Below are 20278 nucleotides of genomic sequence, written 5' to 3'. Positions count from 1 at the left end.
TACATGGAGGACATGGCTAGGTCGGCAGAGGCTCCTATGTGGCCAGACTGCCAGCTAGAGGTGGATGCGTGCATGGTTCGACAAGTGCTGGCACCTGCTTCTACTTTTTACGATATGAGTAGGAGTAAGAATGACGGGAGAAACTGTGAGAAGATGCTATCATTCAGTCAGAGCAATGCTGTATTGAATGCCCCAATTATCAGTGGGACAAGTCAGCTTCTGGGTCCCCCAATTGTCCTTAGTATAACTAATAAACACATGCACCGGATATGCGTACTGCACATGCATACGATGTTATGACTACATCACAGATTTGGTCACCTCCGAGGAGCGCCCCAGGTCTCTCTGTCTCAGCAGGGATTATTGACTTTACAGCAGTGCCTACTATTCCAGCTCAGACAATAACATAGTGATGTAAAAGGCCAATCTTTGTGACTTGTTGACAGTTGTCAATGGTTTGTGAACATAGGTGAAGTGGTTGAGCAAGACTTAGACTGTAAATCTAAAGATAGAGGTTTTGCCCCTTTTGGGTCAAGCCCTGTAGTGAATCAACATTATGAAATGCAAATTCTCAAAAAGCAGCTTCTGTTTTGCTAGGGCTTCTCCTACAATTTTATTCTAGATGGCTGGAAAAATAACTGGAAGCCAATTTACTTCAAGATTTACTGTTAACCAAAATGTCCTGTGGTGGAAGCCCACCGATCTACTAAGTAGTTACCTTAACTAACGTGTTTGATTTGCATTCAACTGATGTAGTACAATCTCCTGTAACCCATATTTTCAGAAATTAAATTGTACTTCCTTGAATATTTGAAAGCCCTTGGTGTATATCAAGGTAAATTTCTACTCCAGCACTGATAGAATGAGCATTAAGGGCAGTAATAGTGTGACTGTTAGGATCAGTAATCATCAGACGGTTGTTGTCTATGTTTAAAATCTCATTTTTTAACCTATTCATAAAAATAGAGGAAGTGATATGGAGAATTTTAGCCAAATGTACAGATATATGTTGAATAGCGCTGTGAGGACTGTTAGGGTTGGTAAGTTGATGTTACTGGGTTTTGTTGTATCTCAAATGATTGCTCATTTGAGGAAAAACCCTGATCCTGGTGGGAGGCCTCCTAATAAAACATGATATTGGGGATGAGGATCGTGACTGGAAGTGTTTTATTCCATGTGTGTCATGACGACAGTGTTGCGGTCCATGAGCAGAGTGTGAATAGCAAGATGACAGTGTGGACTGACATAAGTTATTACATTCAGGGTTGTCAGGGTTGTCATGGTTGGATTACACACTGTTATCCATCCTCTATGGACGACCAGGCTATACATGTGGTATTTGGGTTTTGTTAGTCTGCCTCGGCTGCTGACGATGATTCATAACACACCTGTGAATAGTAGTATGCTTAAGGGGGCAGGTGTCGAGATTTTCTGTAACACAGGGGGTGCACATTCATCACATTGATTGGACTGGCCCTGCTGTGTGGGGGATGCCCTGTGTAGCTTCAGTCACTCAGGAAAGACATGTGAGAAGTCCGATTTTATGACTAGGGCTGTTGTCTAAATGGTGGATGCTGTTGGATTAAAAAAATTGTACTTGTTCATGGCTGGAGTATATTAGATTAAAAAAACCCACATAAATAGTATGGATGTGGTGGGTTGTGTTAGGGAACATTGGTTGGGTGCTTCTATAACTCATGCATTTAACTTTCTTATTAGAATGGAAATACCTGTACAATGTGAGCTTGTTAGTGAAATCATGGAATGCTCAGTAGAATGATCATAAAAATAGGGTTTCTTAGCATAGTAGGGATACAAAACAACACTGATAGCTCACTTGGGGGACCATCCATCACCACAGAATGTGGTGTAATGTAGCAGCATGAACACTTTTAAGTTCTTAAGGGAACGATCAATTCCTGTGATTCTAGGAATAAGAGTTCTTAGACCTCTTTCATTTACTGTTAAGATAACTCTTTTGTCCAACGTATCAATGTTCTGGTGGGATGCCCGATGCACTGATGGGTAGTGAAACACACACAGGGCTACTGTTAGTGTTGATTTTTTTTTTCATAGGAGATGTATAAGTTGATCATCTCAAAATTGTGGGTAGGATATTCAAAGTCCAAGGAAGGAGATTGTTAGGAGTGTTTGAATGATAACATGGGCTGTATGTGATTGGCCTGTATATAATTCTGTTATCTAGGGATTTTTAAATGCTCCTAAAAATAGAATAATTATGAAAATATTTATTATAATGATATAGATGTAATCTGCTATAAAATACCAGAGAAAACAGACCTGCTACATAGTCTACACTGAAGCTGGATACAACTTTTGAATCTCTTTCTGTTAAGTCAAATGGAGCTCTGTTAATTTCTGCTACAGTAGAGGTAAATAAAAATCTAACTAGGAGTTGGGAGGGGAAAATTAATCATAGATATTCTTGTGTAATAACTGAGAGTATAAATGATCTATTTATCAGTAGGAATGATAAACCAATAACTGCTAGTTTACCTCACATGAGATTGTCTGTGCTGCTACCCACAGAGCTCTGGTGAGTGTGTATTTTTAATATGAAGGTAATGCAGATCAGAGGGTGGAATACATGGCTAGGCTTCATACAGCCAGTATGAGAAGTGTGCCTAGGTTCACATGAGCAGACAGTGGACAAGGGACGGGAAGAGGAGCTCCTAATGTGGAAGCCATGGTTAAGGCCAGCATTGGTGCAACTATATATATATGTAAATTGATGTATTATATATAATTTAACACTATATATATATATATATATATATATATATATATATATATATATATATATATATATATATATATTGATGATGTTTGGGCCTCTCCAAATTTTATGGAATCTAGGACTTCCCTTCAAATAATATGAGAAGTGAAACATGGATTAAAACTGTAATAATTAGTAAAGGAATGTAGATTATAAACCTATTCTTAGGAAGAGGACTTAGGCTTCAGGAAATAAAGGTTTTGGTTTGATGCAATTGCTGAATTCTGCTACCCTAACAAACCATTTCTACAGTAGAGTATGTATAAATTATCTAAATTGTATTGTATCACCAATTAATTTGAAGGTGCTTTTGTAAAGCAACCCTTAACTCTCCTGTCCTCTCAGACTGGGGCAAACCAGTATAACACCTAGAAACAAGTCAGGATGACTCCACCCTGAACTCACATCTCATAGAACCTCTAACCATCGAGTTAACCACTTACAGCAGTGACAGCATTGGGATATTCTGATCCAGTTCCGAAGCTATAAACCCTATTGTTGAAATGAACTCTAAATTTGGATTGAACTGTTATCCCTGGAGCACCTTGTTCTGTTAATCAACGTATTGGATCAACACATGCCACAGCATTTTGAATAGCTGGTCTAAATGTTAATCACTTGCAGTTTGGATTTTGTTTTATTCACCGGCGCCACCACAATCAAATTTTTTAAACCATTAAAAGTTGTGTTATTCCTTAATATTCAGTTACTTACTTTATAGGTTAAATGCCTAAAGCACCATAGGAGCTTCTCATTTTATATGGCTCCCACCGCTTATTAGGAAGGTCAATTCCACTGATGAAAAGAGATACTAAAACCTTGTTGGGGCCATTCTCCCAACTCCTTATTTGGAAAACAAGTGATTATGCTACCTTGGCAGGGTCGGGGAACCGTGGCCATTAAACATGCCCGTGGTCAGGCAGAGCCTCTAAGGCCAGAAGTGCTAGACGAAATCTTCCTGGTAAACAGGCAGGACTTGTGATCACCACGTTGCTTTTACTTTTTTTTTAATCTTTCCTAGAAATTCATACCTGTGTTAGATTAAGAATTGTTTTTATAAATAATTAAATATCGATTAGGGTTAATTTTACTGTAAACTATCAGTAACTTATTCATTCTGATATAAGCTTATGCAAGGAGAAATATTTCCTGATGCTTTTACTAATTAATAGATTAGTTCAGTATTAAATTGAGGCTTTTCTTTTCTTTCTTTCTTTTTTTTTTTTTTTTTTTTTTTGCTATTGGTATTGTGATGAATGTGTTCTTGACCTTGAATACTTGCCCTTTGGAGGGGGACAGGTGGCAAATAGGTTTATTAATTTCTTTATTGGGGGTCCTGGGGATTGAACCCAGGACCTTGTGCATGCTATGCACACACTCTACCTCCGAGCTATACCCTCCCAACCTTGAATATTTTCTTAATGCGTGGCTGTTTTTAAGCCAACTACAACATTGTTTATACTGATACTCTAGAGTTTTTATCCTGTAACTAAAAGCCTGTACCTTTTTTAAGAAATATTAAAAATTATATTAGAAGTTATATTCTTAATAATTAAAACTGAACTAAAAGTCTTTTCTGAATAACCTGCTGTCAGCCACCTTCTTAGGTTGATTACCTCTACTCATAGATCTTCCATTTTACATATAGATGAATCTGTTCCACTAAACTGTTCATAAGTACCTCATCTGGGTTCAAGGTACTTATTTCATCATTCCCTAGTGGTACTTTATGCTACCAGATTTAAATGTCTATTTTCTATGCATTAGATGTTAAATGAATCTTTAATTTACTTATGACAGTTAAATTTGGTGGGAAGCCTCGGTTAGTTTTAGTTCAAACTTTTCATGAAGTATGGAATTGACAGGGTGTAAACCAGGTGCTTTTTTAAAAACTACACTTTGATGTAACCAAGCACACTCTCCAGTGTGCCCACCTTGTAAGGAACCCGGTCCTCTTTAATGTCTACTACTTGTTAACGGGTTATGAAAATTTATCGCTATTTGAGGAGGGTGATGGCCTGAGTGTGCTTGCTTCATGGCCTGACTGTATTGGGCACTCTTAACTTACAACTAAGTTCTCCTTTGGTATTTCATCACAATTTTGTATATATTATTTTGTACTCAAGGTAGAAAATGAAACCCTTATCTTCCCACCCCGTAGGTTACACCTAGAACTAACGTTCTTATATCTGATCATTATGATCACTGTTGCTCCTTTGGGGGGTTGCTGAAGATGCTGGTACACAGACATACAGACTGTGTTCATGAGAGTGGTGAGTTTTGTCAGGTTTTGTGGATTATAAACACCATAGGAAGCACCACGAATCCTTTTAGTTTTTTGTATTATGCTACTATTCATCTGGCCAATAATTTTGATTTGGTTTGTTTCCCTTGAGTGACTTCAAGGTTCATCCACATTGTAGATGTGTCAGAATTACCTTAGTTTTAAAGGCTGAATCCTACTTAAATGTGTAAAATAATTATTTTATTTTGATTTAAAGATAAGTGTAGTTGGATGTCTACCCCCATACTAACACAATGATACGACCTTGAATATTTACTGACCTGTAATACGGAAAGTTAAAGTCACTTTAGTAGCTCATTTTCACTTTAGCTATGGCTTTGCACACCGTAGCTCAGACTTAACTTCATTTTGCAATACTCTTTAGCAAGTGCCACACTGACTTTCTATTATTTGAGGTTCATGTTACGACACTGGTGCCTGGTGTGAAAATTTACCAACCATAATTTGTTATAATAACCTAGTCAAACTTTCATTTATGGCTTAATTTTTATCATTGCCACTTCCCATAGGGCCATGGGTCAGCGAGGCATTGAAAGATACGTCTAGGGTGCTTGATACCTGCTCATTTTACTCTTTTAAAATATTTAGAGGGCATTCTCATGGGAATGCAGAAACTTGCATGTGTAATTTTATTACAAGTTATTAGAAAGGCTGGAATGAAATCTATATGTTTATGGAGTTAGAAAACTCATCCAGACATTTTCACTGCCTTGCTTTAATTATTAAAGCTGCATCAACAGGTTGAGTAGGATTTTTGACATAGGAGATTTGTGTATTTAACTGATATCTTGATATTTGTTACAGTAGTCCACATTGTGGTAAAATTAGTATTAAAATATATAATATTTCTTTTGGAGACTATTACAGTATACTGTATTTTTAATTTTATTCCAAGTAAGTAGCAGATCTAGGGGTATGCCTATCGATATAAGCCTTATATATCTAAACAGTTGGCAGATAGTTAAAAGGCCACTTTGCAGTTATAGTAACTGGGTGGTGAAGTAAGGGCAGTATATTTGTTAGACGAGTCAGTTGAATCTTACATAGTTACATCCTTTGCCTTGTTTGGGGGGGTGGTTGGCAAGGTGATAAGGACAGACAAAGTATGAGATTAAGCAGTAAGCAGGGGGTTGATACAGCAAGCTATTTACTGATTTGCATGTGGACGTGGATGTGTAATTTCTGAATGTCCTGTGACCACTGACTCAATAACGTTATGATGGTCATTGATGTTGGTAAATAGCATTCAATTTAAGCTGAGCTACAGGTTCCTTGACTGTGTTAAGGTCTCTGATGACCGTAACTGAGTCACAGCATTCCCCCAACGACTATCACTTGCTTCAGCAACTTCCCTCATATACATACATACATGGCAAAAAATGTAACACAGGTGTCCAAACAAAAAATGCTACACTACACTAATAGTCATGGCAGTATGATTTGAAACAGCTCAAAGGTAGAAACTATTCAAATATCCAGCAATGGATGAATGGATATGCAAAGTACAGTGGATCCATAAACTGTCATATAATTCTGCCATTGAAAGAAATAAAGTAAAATGATGCAGCCACTCTGGAAAGCACTATGGTGGTTCCTCAGAAACTTAAACATAGAATTAATGTATCATCTGTTGATTCAACTTCAGGGTATAAACCCAAAAGGTTTGAAAGCAGGGGCTGAAAAACACATTTCTATAGCCATGTCCATACCAGCCCTATTCACACTGCCCAAAAGATGTAAGCAACCCAAGTGTCCATGGATGGATGAGTCCATACACAAAATGTAGTATATACACATTTAAATAGGATTCAGCCTTTAAAACGAAGGTAATTCTGACACATGCTATAATGTGGATGAACCTTGAAGTCATTTAAGGGAAACAAACCAAATCAAACCAAAAAAGGACAAACATTCCATGATTCTAAGATGAGGTATCCGTGTAAGTCTAATTCAATTACAAAGTGTACAATGTGCTTGCCAGGGGGTTAGGAGTTCCTGTCTAATGGATACAGTTTCAGTTGGGGAAACTCAAAAAGTAGTGGAGGTGAATGCTGAGAATATTTCTACAACAATGTAAATGTAGTTAATATCCAAAAACTAAATGACATAAACGTAATGAAACTATATACTTACAGCACTTTAAGTGGTAAATGTTATACGGAATAGATTTAATCACAATGAAAAACATGAAGTACTGATATTTGTTACAACAGGGATGAACAATGAAAACATCCTAAGGAAAAAGAGGCCATAAAGAAAAGTCCACCCAGATCATACTCATCTTGTGCCCTTTAATTTGATCAAAGTTGGGGAAATAAGGGAAATTCTCGAGAACAGTCCTGGGGGGGGGAAACACTGGATCAGATTGGGAAAACCCATTGCCATATAGTTGGAGCAGGTGCTGACAGTGGAACTGAGCCTGTGGACTGCATTATGAAGTGAAAACCATAATGAATCCTCATTTGCATGTTATGTGGTGACACAGAGAGAGTGTCTCTACTCAAGGCAAAAACACACTAGAGATTGTCATGAGAAGTGGCATACGTGCTACATCAGTGATGAGTGAGAAACCTGAGCTTACAGATGAAGAGTACACTGTCCTGCTACTGCACATATTCTGTATGTTTAAAATTATTGGAAAATAAATAATTTTTTTAAAATCAACCATGTCAAAATCATTACAGGAAAGCAGAGAAAACATCAAGCTTCACTATAGAGCCCAAGCCTTCTCCAGTTCCAGTTGATCCAAAATGGTTAAGCTGATCACCCTTGCAGGAATCTACATATTATTAAGAGACACCATAAGATAATATCATAAGCCACTGTGTCTTGGTTGTTGTGAATGACTTGGATGTGATTAAAAAAAAAAGCAGCAATTTTGAATTCTACTTTTCCACATCAAAATACAAAAAGGAAAAAACCTGTTAAAAAGAAATAAATAACTTTAGTAAAGCTACATGATACAATATCAATATACAAAAAGTTGACTGACTTTCTATACACTAATAAAGAAGTTTCAGAAAGAGAAATTAATAAAGCAATTCCATTTAACAATTGTACCAAAAAAAAAATACCTAGGAAAAAAATTAACCAAGGATGTGAAAGGCCTGCACATGGAAAGTTAGAAAACATTATAAAGAAACTGAAGAGGATGCACACAAAATAAAAGCTGTGCTCATGCAGTAGAAGAACATTACTGTAACATTCATGAAGCCTAAGCAGTGTACACATTAATTGCAAACTCTACCAAATTCAAACAGCTTTTTTTTTTTTTTTCCACAGAAACAGAAAACAAGAAATCCTACCATTTGTATGGAACAAAAAAGAACCTGGAATAGCCTGAGTAACCTTGAGAAGGGAGAACTCAGTTGGAGGCGTCTCCCTCCCTGGCTTCACACGACACTAGGAAGCCACAGTCCCCAGCAGAGATACAGTAAGATATTGGCACAGAAACAGGCACATGGACCAGAGGCGCAGAACAGGGAGCACAGGAACAAACCCGTCTTCATGCTGTCAGTTAGTCCATGGCGAAGGAGCCCAGAACACAAAGTGGGAAAAGGACAGTCCCCTCAACAAACGGTGCCAAGAACATGGGGCACCTTACCCCAAAAATGACACTAGACGCTGTCAACACTGAACACAAAATCAAGTAAATTCAAAAATTTTCCACCTCAAGCCCCTCTTCTGCTGGATCCTCTGAAAATGGACCCCCTCAGTTGTAATCATGCACAGGAAGCCTCTCCCCACTTTTTCCTCACCTTTTATTCCCACAGCGATGCCTCCTGATGATTCTTTTTTTTTTTTAACATTTTTTATTGATTTATAATCATTTTACAATGTTGTGTCAAGTTCCAGTGTGGAGCACAATTTTTCAGTTACACATGAACATACATATATTCATTGTCGCTTTTTTTCTCTATGAGATACCGTAAGATCTTTTATATATTTCCCTGTGCTATACAGTATAATCTTGTTTATCTATTCTCCTGGTGATTCTTGAAGATGTCTGGCTCCTGTCTGGGTAGACTTGGTTGGTCAAGTGTTGTCCTGAAGCTGAGACCACAGTGGGTCCTGAAGAGATCCAGCCTCCACCAGCCCCGCAAGGAGCCAAGTTCCCACAGGAGCCAAACCCACCAGTGAGACACGTACACCTTGAGGGTCAGAAAGACAGTTTGGCAGTTTTTTCTAAAGCTAGTCAATGCTAACCTGAGAATCCAACATTGCACTTCTAGTATTTATACAATTGCTTTGAAACAGTGTCCAAAAAAAGAAAAAAAAAATAACTAGCATGCAATTATACAGCTACTCTACTCATAATGGCTAAAAATTTTAAAAAATGAGGCTGTCCTTCCATGCATGAATACATAAGCAAGCACCCATGGAAAGAGGGCAAATGACACCTAAAATATATCTCTTTGGCGTGAAGATTACAATGGGCAGATTTCTTAAAATATAAGACACATGAGACTCTATGAAACCCAAGTCAAGACTGCCTTTTATGAGGCAAATTTACATTTATAAGGGAAATCTCCATTTGAAAAGTAATCTCCCTTTCTGTACCAGGAATAGAAGGAAGACTAAACTCAGAAAACTTATCAATCGGGAAGGCTAAGATTTCAATCTATATAATGAACATAACCTTCGTTTCTCTTGCTGTTAGAGGAAGATGGCATTTCGGGTGATGTCTTGGGCTGTCTCAGGGAACTACTCAAATTCCTGGGCACCTCCCAGGCTCAAAGCAGGCACCCAAGTCCTCGAACTTGTTTGTACAACTATGTGAAGGTTGTTAACACCACAGAAATGTGTGCTTGAAATGATTTCAATTAAAAGTATCATATGCATTTTTAGTCACAGTGAAAATACTGTAGGAATGTAGGATTGATACAACTTACACCATTAACAAACACTGAAAATATCCCTAGTGAAAAGATCCGTAAAGAAAAGTTCTCCTGGTCACATGGTCACCGTGTGTGCTTTACATCCATCAAGGTTGTCATAGTGAGAGTCTCAGTAACAAACCCAGAAACAGAGAACAAGCAGCTGGACCAAGTGGTGACAGCTGAAGGGGGCCGGCGGGTCACACAGTAATGCAGACGCTACACGGCTTCTTCACTGGTGGGTTATATGACGGCTCCTCGGGGGACTACCCCTGTTTTATGTAAAACACCCTATGGTATTTTGTATAAAGGGACAACTGTGAGTAGTTTTTACCATCAAAGAAATTACTGGAAAGTCCATCACTTTTCAAAGCAACCATATCAATACCACAGCAGAGAAGTTGATAAGACAGACATCAAACCTTGTTCTAGAAGCCAAGACTCACCCAGACCAAGGCCAGCCAGAGTTGTGATGCTAATCACCCATGTAGGAATCCACTTGTTATTAAGAGGCACTGTGGGAGGAGTACACCAGTAGCCACCGAGTCTTGGATCCTGTGCATGACCTGGGATGCAGAAGAAACAGTGAGATTTTAAAATTACAATTTTCCACAACACTTAACAAACAGTTGCTAAAATAAATAAATTCAGTGAATTTCAATATGACATCAATGTACAAAAATCAGTTGCATTTCAAGGGGTAGGGTATAGCTCAAAGTGGTAGAGTGCATGCTTAGCATGCATGAGGTCCTGGGTTCAATTCCCAGTCCCTCCTCTAAAAATAAATAAATAAACAAACCTAATTACCTCCCCCTCAAAAAAACAAATCAGTTGCATTTCTATACAAATAATAACCCATCAGAAGGAAAATTTAAGGAAGCAATCACATTTATAAATGTATCAAAAAGAACAAAATATCTAGGAACAAATTTAATGAAGGATGTGAAAGACCTGTACTCAAAAAACTAAACCACTGAAAAAGAAGTTAAAGACACAAATAAACAGAAAAAATATTCTGTACTCATGGATTGGAAGAATTACTAGTATTAATTTATTGATTCTACCCAAAGCTATCAACAAATTCACTGCAACATCAATATGATATTCAATGATATTTTTCATTGAAATAGAAGTAACAATCCTATTATTAATATAGAACAACTAAGGACCCTGAACAGCCAGAGAAGTTCTGAGAAAGAAAGACACAGTTGGAGGCGTCACCCTCCTTAACATCAAACTGTATCACAGAGCTGTAGTAACCACAACAGTAAGGAACTGGCACAAACACAGACACATGGATGAGAGGAACAGCATAAAGAGCCTATAAATAAACCTGCGTGGCTGTGGTCAGTTAATTCATGAAAATGGGGCCAAGGACATACAAGGAGGGAGAGACACTCCCCTCAATAAACATCACCAGGAAAATGGGACACCATGCGCCAAAGGACATCACTGGTCACCATCACCATTGCACACAAAACCAACTAAAATCCCACAGTTTTTCACATCAACCTCTTTCTGAGTTTCCTCTGAAGACAGAATTCCCCCAGTCAGTTGCACACAGGAAGCTTCTCCCCACTTTTTTTTTTTTTTTTACTTGTATGGTGCCTTTTCACGGTGATGCCCAAGAAAACTCAGCCCATGACAGCATGGACACAGCCCCACTCTCTAGAAGATGAAGCCATGACAGTCCTGAAGAGATCAAGCCTCTGCCAGCTGTGCAAGGGGCCAAGTCCATGGGCAGAATGCACCTGTGCCCTGTGGGTCAGAGGTGGATTTGGCACGCCACTGTGGACCATCAGAAAAGTTCAGGGAACGCTGAGCTCACAAAGCCCAGGAACCTCATCCTGAATGCAGTTCTGCTCTATGTAGTGCCTTTGGAAATCCAAACTGAAACACAGCCAAATAGTTCATTATGCTGTCTCAAAAACTGGTTAAGGAGCAATTAATTAAAAAACGTATAGAATGAAGAGAACATAGACACAAACTTTACAACTGATAGCAAAATTCACACAAGATTGCCAGTAGACAAATTTAAATGGCAAAACTATAAAAATCTTAAAAGGAAAAGGGAGAAAATCTGTAAGACCTTGGGTCTGGTGATGAGTTTTAACTCGCAACAACAAATGCCTATCTACAAATCAACACAGAATTAATGATGTGGACTTTATAGAACTATAGACATCTACTCTGTGAAAGGTCTTATTCATAAAGGCAAAGAGAAACCACAAACTAGGAGAAAGTATTTGCAAAATGCGCATCTGATAAAGGACTTGTACTCAAGTTATACCAATAAAATCTGGAACAAACAACCCCATTAAAAGTGGGTAAAGATAGAAACAAACATCTGGGTAAAGAAGGTATACAGATAGAAAATAACCATACAAACATATACTCAAGATCCTAGTGGAAGACAGGTGCGGCCAACTTTGGAAGACAGTTTGACAGTTTCTTCCAAAGCTAAACACTCTCAACTTAGAATCAAAAAAAAAAAAAATCATCTCTTGAATTTAGACAACTGATTTGAAAAACTGTTCAAGCAAAAATTAACATCAAGTAATGCAGAGGAGGTCTATTCATAATGGCTTAGAAACTCAAGTGATCAGTACGTCCTGAATTACTTGAGGCCAAGAGTACAATAAGTAGATAGGTTTCTGGCAGATGTTCTGGGTGACTTCATCAGGTCAAAACTTGGGATTTGACTCAGGCTGAGATGTGATACAATAGGTCACAATTTCTGAATGGGCTCCTGGATCCATTTGACAGAACTCTCTTCTCAATACCAACTCCATGTTGATTATCCTTTGACAAGTGAAAGAATCAGTCTGCAGAGGCTACATATGCACTACATGACACAATTTATATGAACTTCAGAGAAAGGGAAACTAAGAGATGGTAAACAGGTCGTGTGGGAGTTCTGAAATGTTCCATATGATACTTCATGGTGGACATTTGCCATTATGCATTTGTCTAAACCCACAGGTTTGTATGACCCAACAAGTCAATTCAGTGATCAAGTAAGTAGTAGTGTCACAGGATGGAGTACAGGATGTAACACAGGCTCTGTATTAGAAATGTGTGAAAACACTCACTGCTGCTGGTGGAGCAGAAGGTGCCAGCCTCAGTAACTGCAGGAATGAACAGAAAGTGTAGCCTAAAGGGAAAACATACTGCACGTAAACAGTGGGATCTGTGAGATCCATCCCACAGGGGCAGGAGCTAAGAACGCTGAAACCATTCATCTGGAGCAGAATGAGAAATGAATTGAATGGGTGGAAGATGGTGGGAACCAGGATTCTACTGTCTGACTGGGAGTTACAGATAAGCAGGAGGAAGATGTACCCTGTCCATAAAATAATGGATCATGTTGGAGGCATCAGTATAAACCCATCTTCTGCTTAATATGAATACAGACATTTCCACATAGAAATCTTTATAATTACGAGTGTATAATATTGGGAAGGGGGAAATTTCACTCTCTATCCCTCTTGTGGCTGTACTAATAATAAAACTAACACAAGACAGAGCAGCAGAAGAAAAAGACAATTTAATTCCTACACACAAAAGTCTCACAGAAATAAGAAGTAAGAAGTAGTGAAGACAGGCAGATTTTATACATCTAGAAAACTATAAATTTGTTAGGAATTGACAGCCTAAAGAAATGCAGCTTTTGGGTACTCAATGAAAAATCTAAACAGAGTTTGGGCTTGGGCTGGTAAATTAAAGAAGTTACAAGATATGTTTATATGCCCTTCTGAACCTTTCACATGACAGGCTTATTTCCTGCTTTTAGGGAGATACAGCGGGGGTCAGAGTGTCCCTCTTGCTTTGGCCATTTCTAAGTAACTTAAATTTAAAACACTATGTGGTTGTGGCAGATGAATGAGGGATGGTAGTCCCTGAGCAACAACAATACACTAAGATGGGAACACATGCACACATTTCCTTGCATTGTCAGCTGAGAACATTTTCCTCCCATATGTAAGTTCTTAATACCATTCTTTAATTAAAGGAATCGGGACTCTTTGAAGAAATGGCTTATACTAAGACTGAGACAGTCAATATATGAGCCAGGATCATCTTGAATCTTGTATCAGAAAGTAAGAAAGTACCAGGGGAGAAAAAACCCAAAAGATGGACTGATCTCAAAGGAAACAGGGGCCAGTGAGAGAGTTCTCAGTAGCCAAAGCAGGAATGAACTGAGCAACCAAACCTGTGGTGCTGGATTATAGCCAAAAGACTAAAATAAATATCCAGGCGTCCACAATGGTGAAGTTAAATGATGACATAGGTTGTTGGGGATTTTCTTAATAAATGGGATTGAATGGAGAAATCCTATGCAGAAGAATTCCTAACAATCCATGACATTCATCAAGGAGGTGGAGCTAAAGCCCCCTCACCTGAAGTGTAGGTTCCACATAGTGACCTTCTGTTTAGGTCAGAAGCAAGAAAAGTCCGAGAGCCCCCTGCTGGGCATGTATCCAGAGCAACACTAATGTGAAAAGACACATGCACTAACTGATTTTTTTTCTTTTTTTTACCACAGATGGCAAGATTAAATTGGGGAGAAAAGTGTGTTTTCAACAAGAGGTACCAGGCAATTGTCTATTCCAGTGAAATTTTTTCATTTCTAAGAGAACTGAAATTGGATCCCTGCTTCATACCACATGCAAAATTAATTCAAGATACATAAAAAGCTTAAATTTAAAGAGTGGTAAAGTGACAATCAGCCGTCATCTGCTGATTCCACATTTGCAAAACCAGTCTCCTTCAGATAAAAAAATAATAATAATAATTTGAGAAAGTTCCATAAAGAAAAACTTGAACTTGTGGCATGCCAGAAACTATTTAAATAACATTATATTTTCTTCACAATTATTTACATACCATTTACATTGTATTATTTAGTATAAGTGATCTAGAGATGATTTTAAATATACAGGAAGCTGTGCTTAGATTATTTGCCAAAACTACACCATTTTATATAATGGATTTGAACACTGACATATATTTAGTATCCACAGGGTGTCCTGGAACCAGTACCTCACAGATAGGGAGAGAAGCTGTATAAACTCTCAAAGAAACAATAGGGATAAGTCATCATGACCTTGGACTTAGCAATTTTTTTAGATCTGATAACGAACACAAGGAAAGAAAAGAATAAATTACCTTTCCTCAAAATTAAAGACATTTGTACATCGAAGATGCTATCCAGAAACTGAAAAGACAGCACACAAAATCAAAGAAAATATTTGCACATTATATACTTGAAAAAAATTTTATCAAGAATATATCAAGAACTTTTACAACCCATAAAAAGACAAAACAAACCCAATTTTTAACATGGTAAAAGGACTTAAATACACCCTTCTCTATATGTAAACTAAAAAATGTACAGTATATTGTATATATGTATTTACATGCAATATAATGTATATGTGTAGTCAAATAGTAATCGTCTACCCAATAAAAGTGAAAAATAAGAAAAATCAATCAATAAATAAAATTAAATAGTTTTTAAAGTAGACCCTTCTCCAGACAAGACAAATAGTCAACAAGCACATGAAAAAATGTTTAAAATCAGTCATGATGGAAATGTAAATGAATACCATAATGCCATGCCGTTTCAAGCACACTAGAAGCCCTACAATCCAGAAAACTAAAAACAAATATTGGCAAAAATGTACAGAAATTGAAACTTTTAAACATTCCTTGAAAAATTGGAAAATGGTACAGCCCATGTTTCCAGTTGGTCATTTCCTCAAAAAGATAAACATACAGTTACCTTATGGTTCAACAACTACACTCCTAGATATAGACCCCAAAACATTAAAAATAGGTGTTCAAACAAAAAAAGGCACACAAATATTCACAGCAGCACTATGCGCAATGGCCCCAAAGGTAGAATAATTGAAATGTCCATCAAAGGCTAAACAGATAAACAAAGAGAGTACATCCATAAACTGCCATGTTATTCTGCCATATGAAGGAATAAAATGGTGCAGCCACGGTGGAGAACCATACAGGAGTTCCTCAAAAACTTACACATGGGGTTGACATGTGATCCATCAATGCCACTTCAGGATATATGTTCGAAATATTTGAAAGCAAGAACTGGAATAGAAATGGGTACACCCATACCCATGGCAGCACTAATCACAACAGCAAAAGGTGGAAATAACTCACCTGTCCATCAGTGGATGAATGGATAAACTAAATGCGGTGTATACACAATGGGATACCACACAGCCTTTAAAAGTAAGGAAATTATGACACATGCTGCAACGTGGATAAATCTTGAAGTCAATATGCTAAGTGAAATAAGCCAGACACAGAAGGACAAATATTACAGGATTCCCCTTGTTCAAGGCATCCAGAGAAGTCAGATGCAGAGACAGAAAGAGTGTCACTGCCAGGGGCTGAGGGGAGTCAGTGTTCACTGGACACAGGGCTTCCTTCACTTGGGGAAAATGAGTAAGTTCTGGAGATGGATGGTGAGGCATCTGTACAACAATGTGAATCTAGTTAATACCATAGAACTGCATAGTTAAATGGTTTAAACGGTAAATGTTATGTTTTGTATTTTTTATGGCAATGAAAAATGTGAATGAATCACTAATGATTCAAACTGGATACAGATTGAAAACATTCTAAGTGAAAGAGACACACAGAAGTTGCCACCAGATCATATTCATCTTGTGCACCTTAAATCCATTAATATTTTGAAAAAGAGGGAAACTCTCAGTAATAGTTTCAGAAAAAGAAAACTGGCACAGAATGGAAAAAAGGATTTCTGTAAGTTGGGGCAATGGGGAAGGCTGAAGTGGGCCTGTGGATGGGATTACAAGGTGAACCATACAATCTCTTCATTTGGGGTTTATGTGCTGGTTCCCTGGGAAAGTATCCCAGTGTTATGTAAAACCTACTGGAGTATTTTTTATGAAGTGTCAAATGTGAGTACTGCATAATGCTATTTAAAGTATTTTATATGGAACTTCATAAGAAAACTTTATAAGAAACTTTATTAGAAACTATATTACTTTTGAAAACAACCATGTCAATACCACACCAAAAAAGCAGAGAAGACATCAGATTTCCCTACAGAGGCCCACCCTTAATGTGACCCAGTTCACCCAAAGTGCTGATGCTAATCGCCCTTGCAGGAGTCCACATGTAACTTAGAGGCACTGTGGGAAGATTAGGAGCCACTGTGTCTTAGGTGCTGTGGATGACCCGGATGGAGTCCAAACAGAGTGAATTTTGATTTCTAGTTTTCCACATCAAACCATCAAAAAACTGTTAGAACTAATGAATCATTTCAGTAAAGCTACAAGGGACAAAATCAATACACAAAAATCAGTTGTCTTTCTATACGTTAATAATGAAACATCAGAAAGAGACTTTTTCAAAAAATCCCATTTACAATTGCATCCAAAAAAATACCTAGCAATAAACTGAATCAAGGCTGTGAAAGCCCTGCACAGAAAATTCTAAGACACTGAGGAAAGAAACTGAACAGATGCAAATAAATGGAAGGATACCCTGTGCTCATGGACAGAAAGAATTAATATGTTAAAATGTCCATTCTACCCAAAGCAGTGCTCAAATTCAAAGCAAGTCTCGTCAAATCATTATGCCCTACACTAGAAAATAACAGAACATCGTGAATTGACTACACTTCAATAAAATAAAATAAACTTCAGTGGTATTTTTCACAGAAACAGAACAAACATTCCTAACATTCATGTGGAAACACAAAGGACACTGAACAGCCAAAGAGATTCTATAAAAGGAAAACAGGCTGGAGGCATCTCCTTCCCTGACTTCACACTGCATTACAAAAGCACAGTCACCAAAAAATGGTGGAATTGGCACAACAACAGGGACATGGGCCAGAGAGAGTCTGCAAATAAACCTACGGGTATGTGGTCAGTTAACTCACAAGAAAGGAGCCAGGAACCTGCACCAGGGGAAGGACAGTCCCCTCGATGAATGGCGCTGGGAAAACAGGACACCACACGGCAAAGAAGGACACAGCACACTCTCTGCACCGCCCACAAAACCTGACTAAAAACCCACAGCTTCCCACATCCAGCCCTTCCTCCCCCGGGGCCTCTGAGGAGGGCCTCCCCTCAGCAGTCAGCCCCTCACGGGAAGCTTCTCCTCACTTTCCCTCACTTTTCCTTCCTCCTCACCTTCCCTCAGTGCAGCACCTCCTGTTGGGTCCTGAGGAGACTGGGCTCCTGTCAGCGTGGACATAACCCCCTGTTGTCCCAAAGCTCAGGCAGGTCCAAAGGAGATGCGGCTCCAGTCAGCTGCGCAGGACGCCAGATCCTCAGGCAGAACGCAGGTGAGTTCCCGCCGCAGCTGGGGGAGGCGGGATCCAGGCCCGGCCAGCCAATGGGAAAGAGCGGACCCAGCAGCCCTCACAGCCAGCTGAGGCCCCGCCCTGACAGTGGCTCTGCTCAATCCTTTACACTGGAAATTCAGACTGAAATAGAGCCAAATATCCATAACTTCTCCAAATACTTAAGAAACAATCAATTGGAAGCCATATGGAATGAAGTGAATGGAGACACAAACTTTAAACCTTACATTCTTGTTTATTGAGCTTTCATGATAACCTGCTATAAATGACTTCCTCCCTCCCCAAGGCCTTGCTTTTGTTTTTAGCTGAAGGTGATATTTAAATGATGCTTTTGGCCATTTCAGAAATGGACTCAGTTTTCTTGGGTATCTCCCCTGTATACAGGATGTATGCATGTTATTAAACTTGCTTCTTTTTCTCCCTGTAATCTGTCTTATGGGAGGGGGGCAATGTTAACCAACAACCTAGAAGGAGACAGGGAAAACTGGTTTTCCTCCCACACATGCAGTGGAATACTCCTCAGCAATAGAAATTAAACCATCAACCCCAGAAAGGCACGGGTAAATCTTACTTGTATATTACTAAGTGAAAGAATCCAGTCTGAGGAGGCTGCACACAGTATGACCCTATTTATGACAATCATGGAAAAGGCACAATTATATACATAAGCAGATCATAGAGTGGGGTTGGGGGGCTGAAGTATCCCATGTAAAACTTTAGGTTGGTGTCACTGTAAGTATGTCTAAGCCCACACCTTTGTACAGCCCAAAGGTCAATCATAATCTACTCAAATTTAGCTGTTTAGGGTGTAGCAGCATCGCAAGATGGAACACACAATGTGACAGAATCTAACTGTATTAGAAATAGGTGTAAAAACTCAGTCAGTGGTGGGGCAAAAGGTGCTGACCTAAGTTAACTTTGGAAATGCACAGAATAATTCTGCAAAGGCAGAATGGACCATTGTTAAACTGTGGGCTTTGTATTATAAAGTTCTTTCCGGGGTGTAGTAGCTAACAATTCTGAAACCACTGTGAATGGAACCTGGAAAAGAGAAATGAGTTGATAAAGGGCAGGTGGTGGGAGCCAGGCTTCTCACTGTGGGAATGGGAAGTCACAGATAAGCAAGGGGAGAGCCTTGGCCCTCATACTCCTGAATATGAGCTTCCTGGACAGATGGTGTGGGGAGTGGAATGGGAGGGGGAAGGCACAGTTCTTTACCCTGGGAAGGTCCTACAGATGTAGGAACCACACACACCTTCCTTTCCCCCATACCTGCTGGAAACACTCAGGCCTTTGAAATCAGCTAATGCAGCTTTTAAGACATTCTCACCCCAAGGCAGATAAAGGAGCATGAGGGTCTTGCACCACCCCCAAGCTGTCCCAGAATCCAGGCCCTGGAGGGTGGAGCCAGGATGGGGTATCTGGATCTCTGACCAGCAGGCCAAAGCAAGGAAGAAGACCAGTCCTGAGGGCAGGGGTCCCCTGAAGTCTGTAAGCCTGGTGCCCTGATGGGATTCATTCCCTGTGGGGACATGGGCGGGGCCTGCAGTGATTCTGTTTTCCACCTGTGCCCCTTGGATGAAGCCAGGGCAGAACTGGACTCAGGGATCCACTGGCAGTGTTTCAGTCTCACACAGTGGCTTTATAAAGGAACAGGAGAGTGATGCTGAGCACCTGACAGCCACTCCTCTCTGGCTCTGAGCTGCTTCCATCAGGACCACAGTCCCCTGCATGGATTCTGCTGTAAACCACCTGCCCCCACTCAGCCTCTCCCCTTCCACCCTGTACCCCCCTTCCAGGTCAGATGCATCTGTCTAACCACTGCATCCTCCTCTCACCTTGAGGCTAAGAGGCCCCTCACAGGACTGTGACCCTGCAACTCCCCACACCCTAGGAGGCAGCCCTGCCTCCCCTGGTTGCTGAGCCCAGAC

General features: G+C 39.3%; 1 long non-coding RNA gene across 1 annotated transcript; it reads right to left on the bottom strand.

Moving 5' to 3' along the window:
- Nucleotides 1-7376: 7376 nt before the first annotated feature.
- LOC123612139 (uncharacterized) lies at nt 7377-18705 on the bottom strand. The gene is made up of 3 exons (XR_006719329.2): nt 18175-18705; nt 10426-10545; nt 7377-9253 (listed from the first exon to the last, which is right to left on the bottom strand). It is a non-coding gene; the product is annotated as an uncharacterized LOC123612139 (long non-coding RNA).
- Nucleotides 18706-20278: the final 1573 nt, after the last annotated feature.

The sequence above is a fragment of the Camelus bactrianus genome, chromosome 28, assembly GCF_048773025.1.
Source record: "Camelus bactrianus isolate YW-2024 breed Bactrian camel chromosome 28, ASM4877302v1, whole genome shotgun sequence".
Taxonomy (NCBI): Eukaryota; Metazoa; Chordata; class Mammalia; order Artiodactyla; family Camelidae; genus Camelus; species Camelus bactrianus.
The sequence above is the reverse complement of the archived record's forward strand: the minus strand, read 5'-3'. Positions and strand labels throughout refer to the sequence as shown.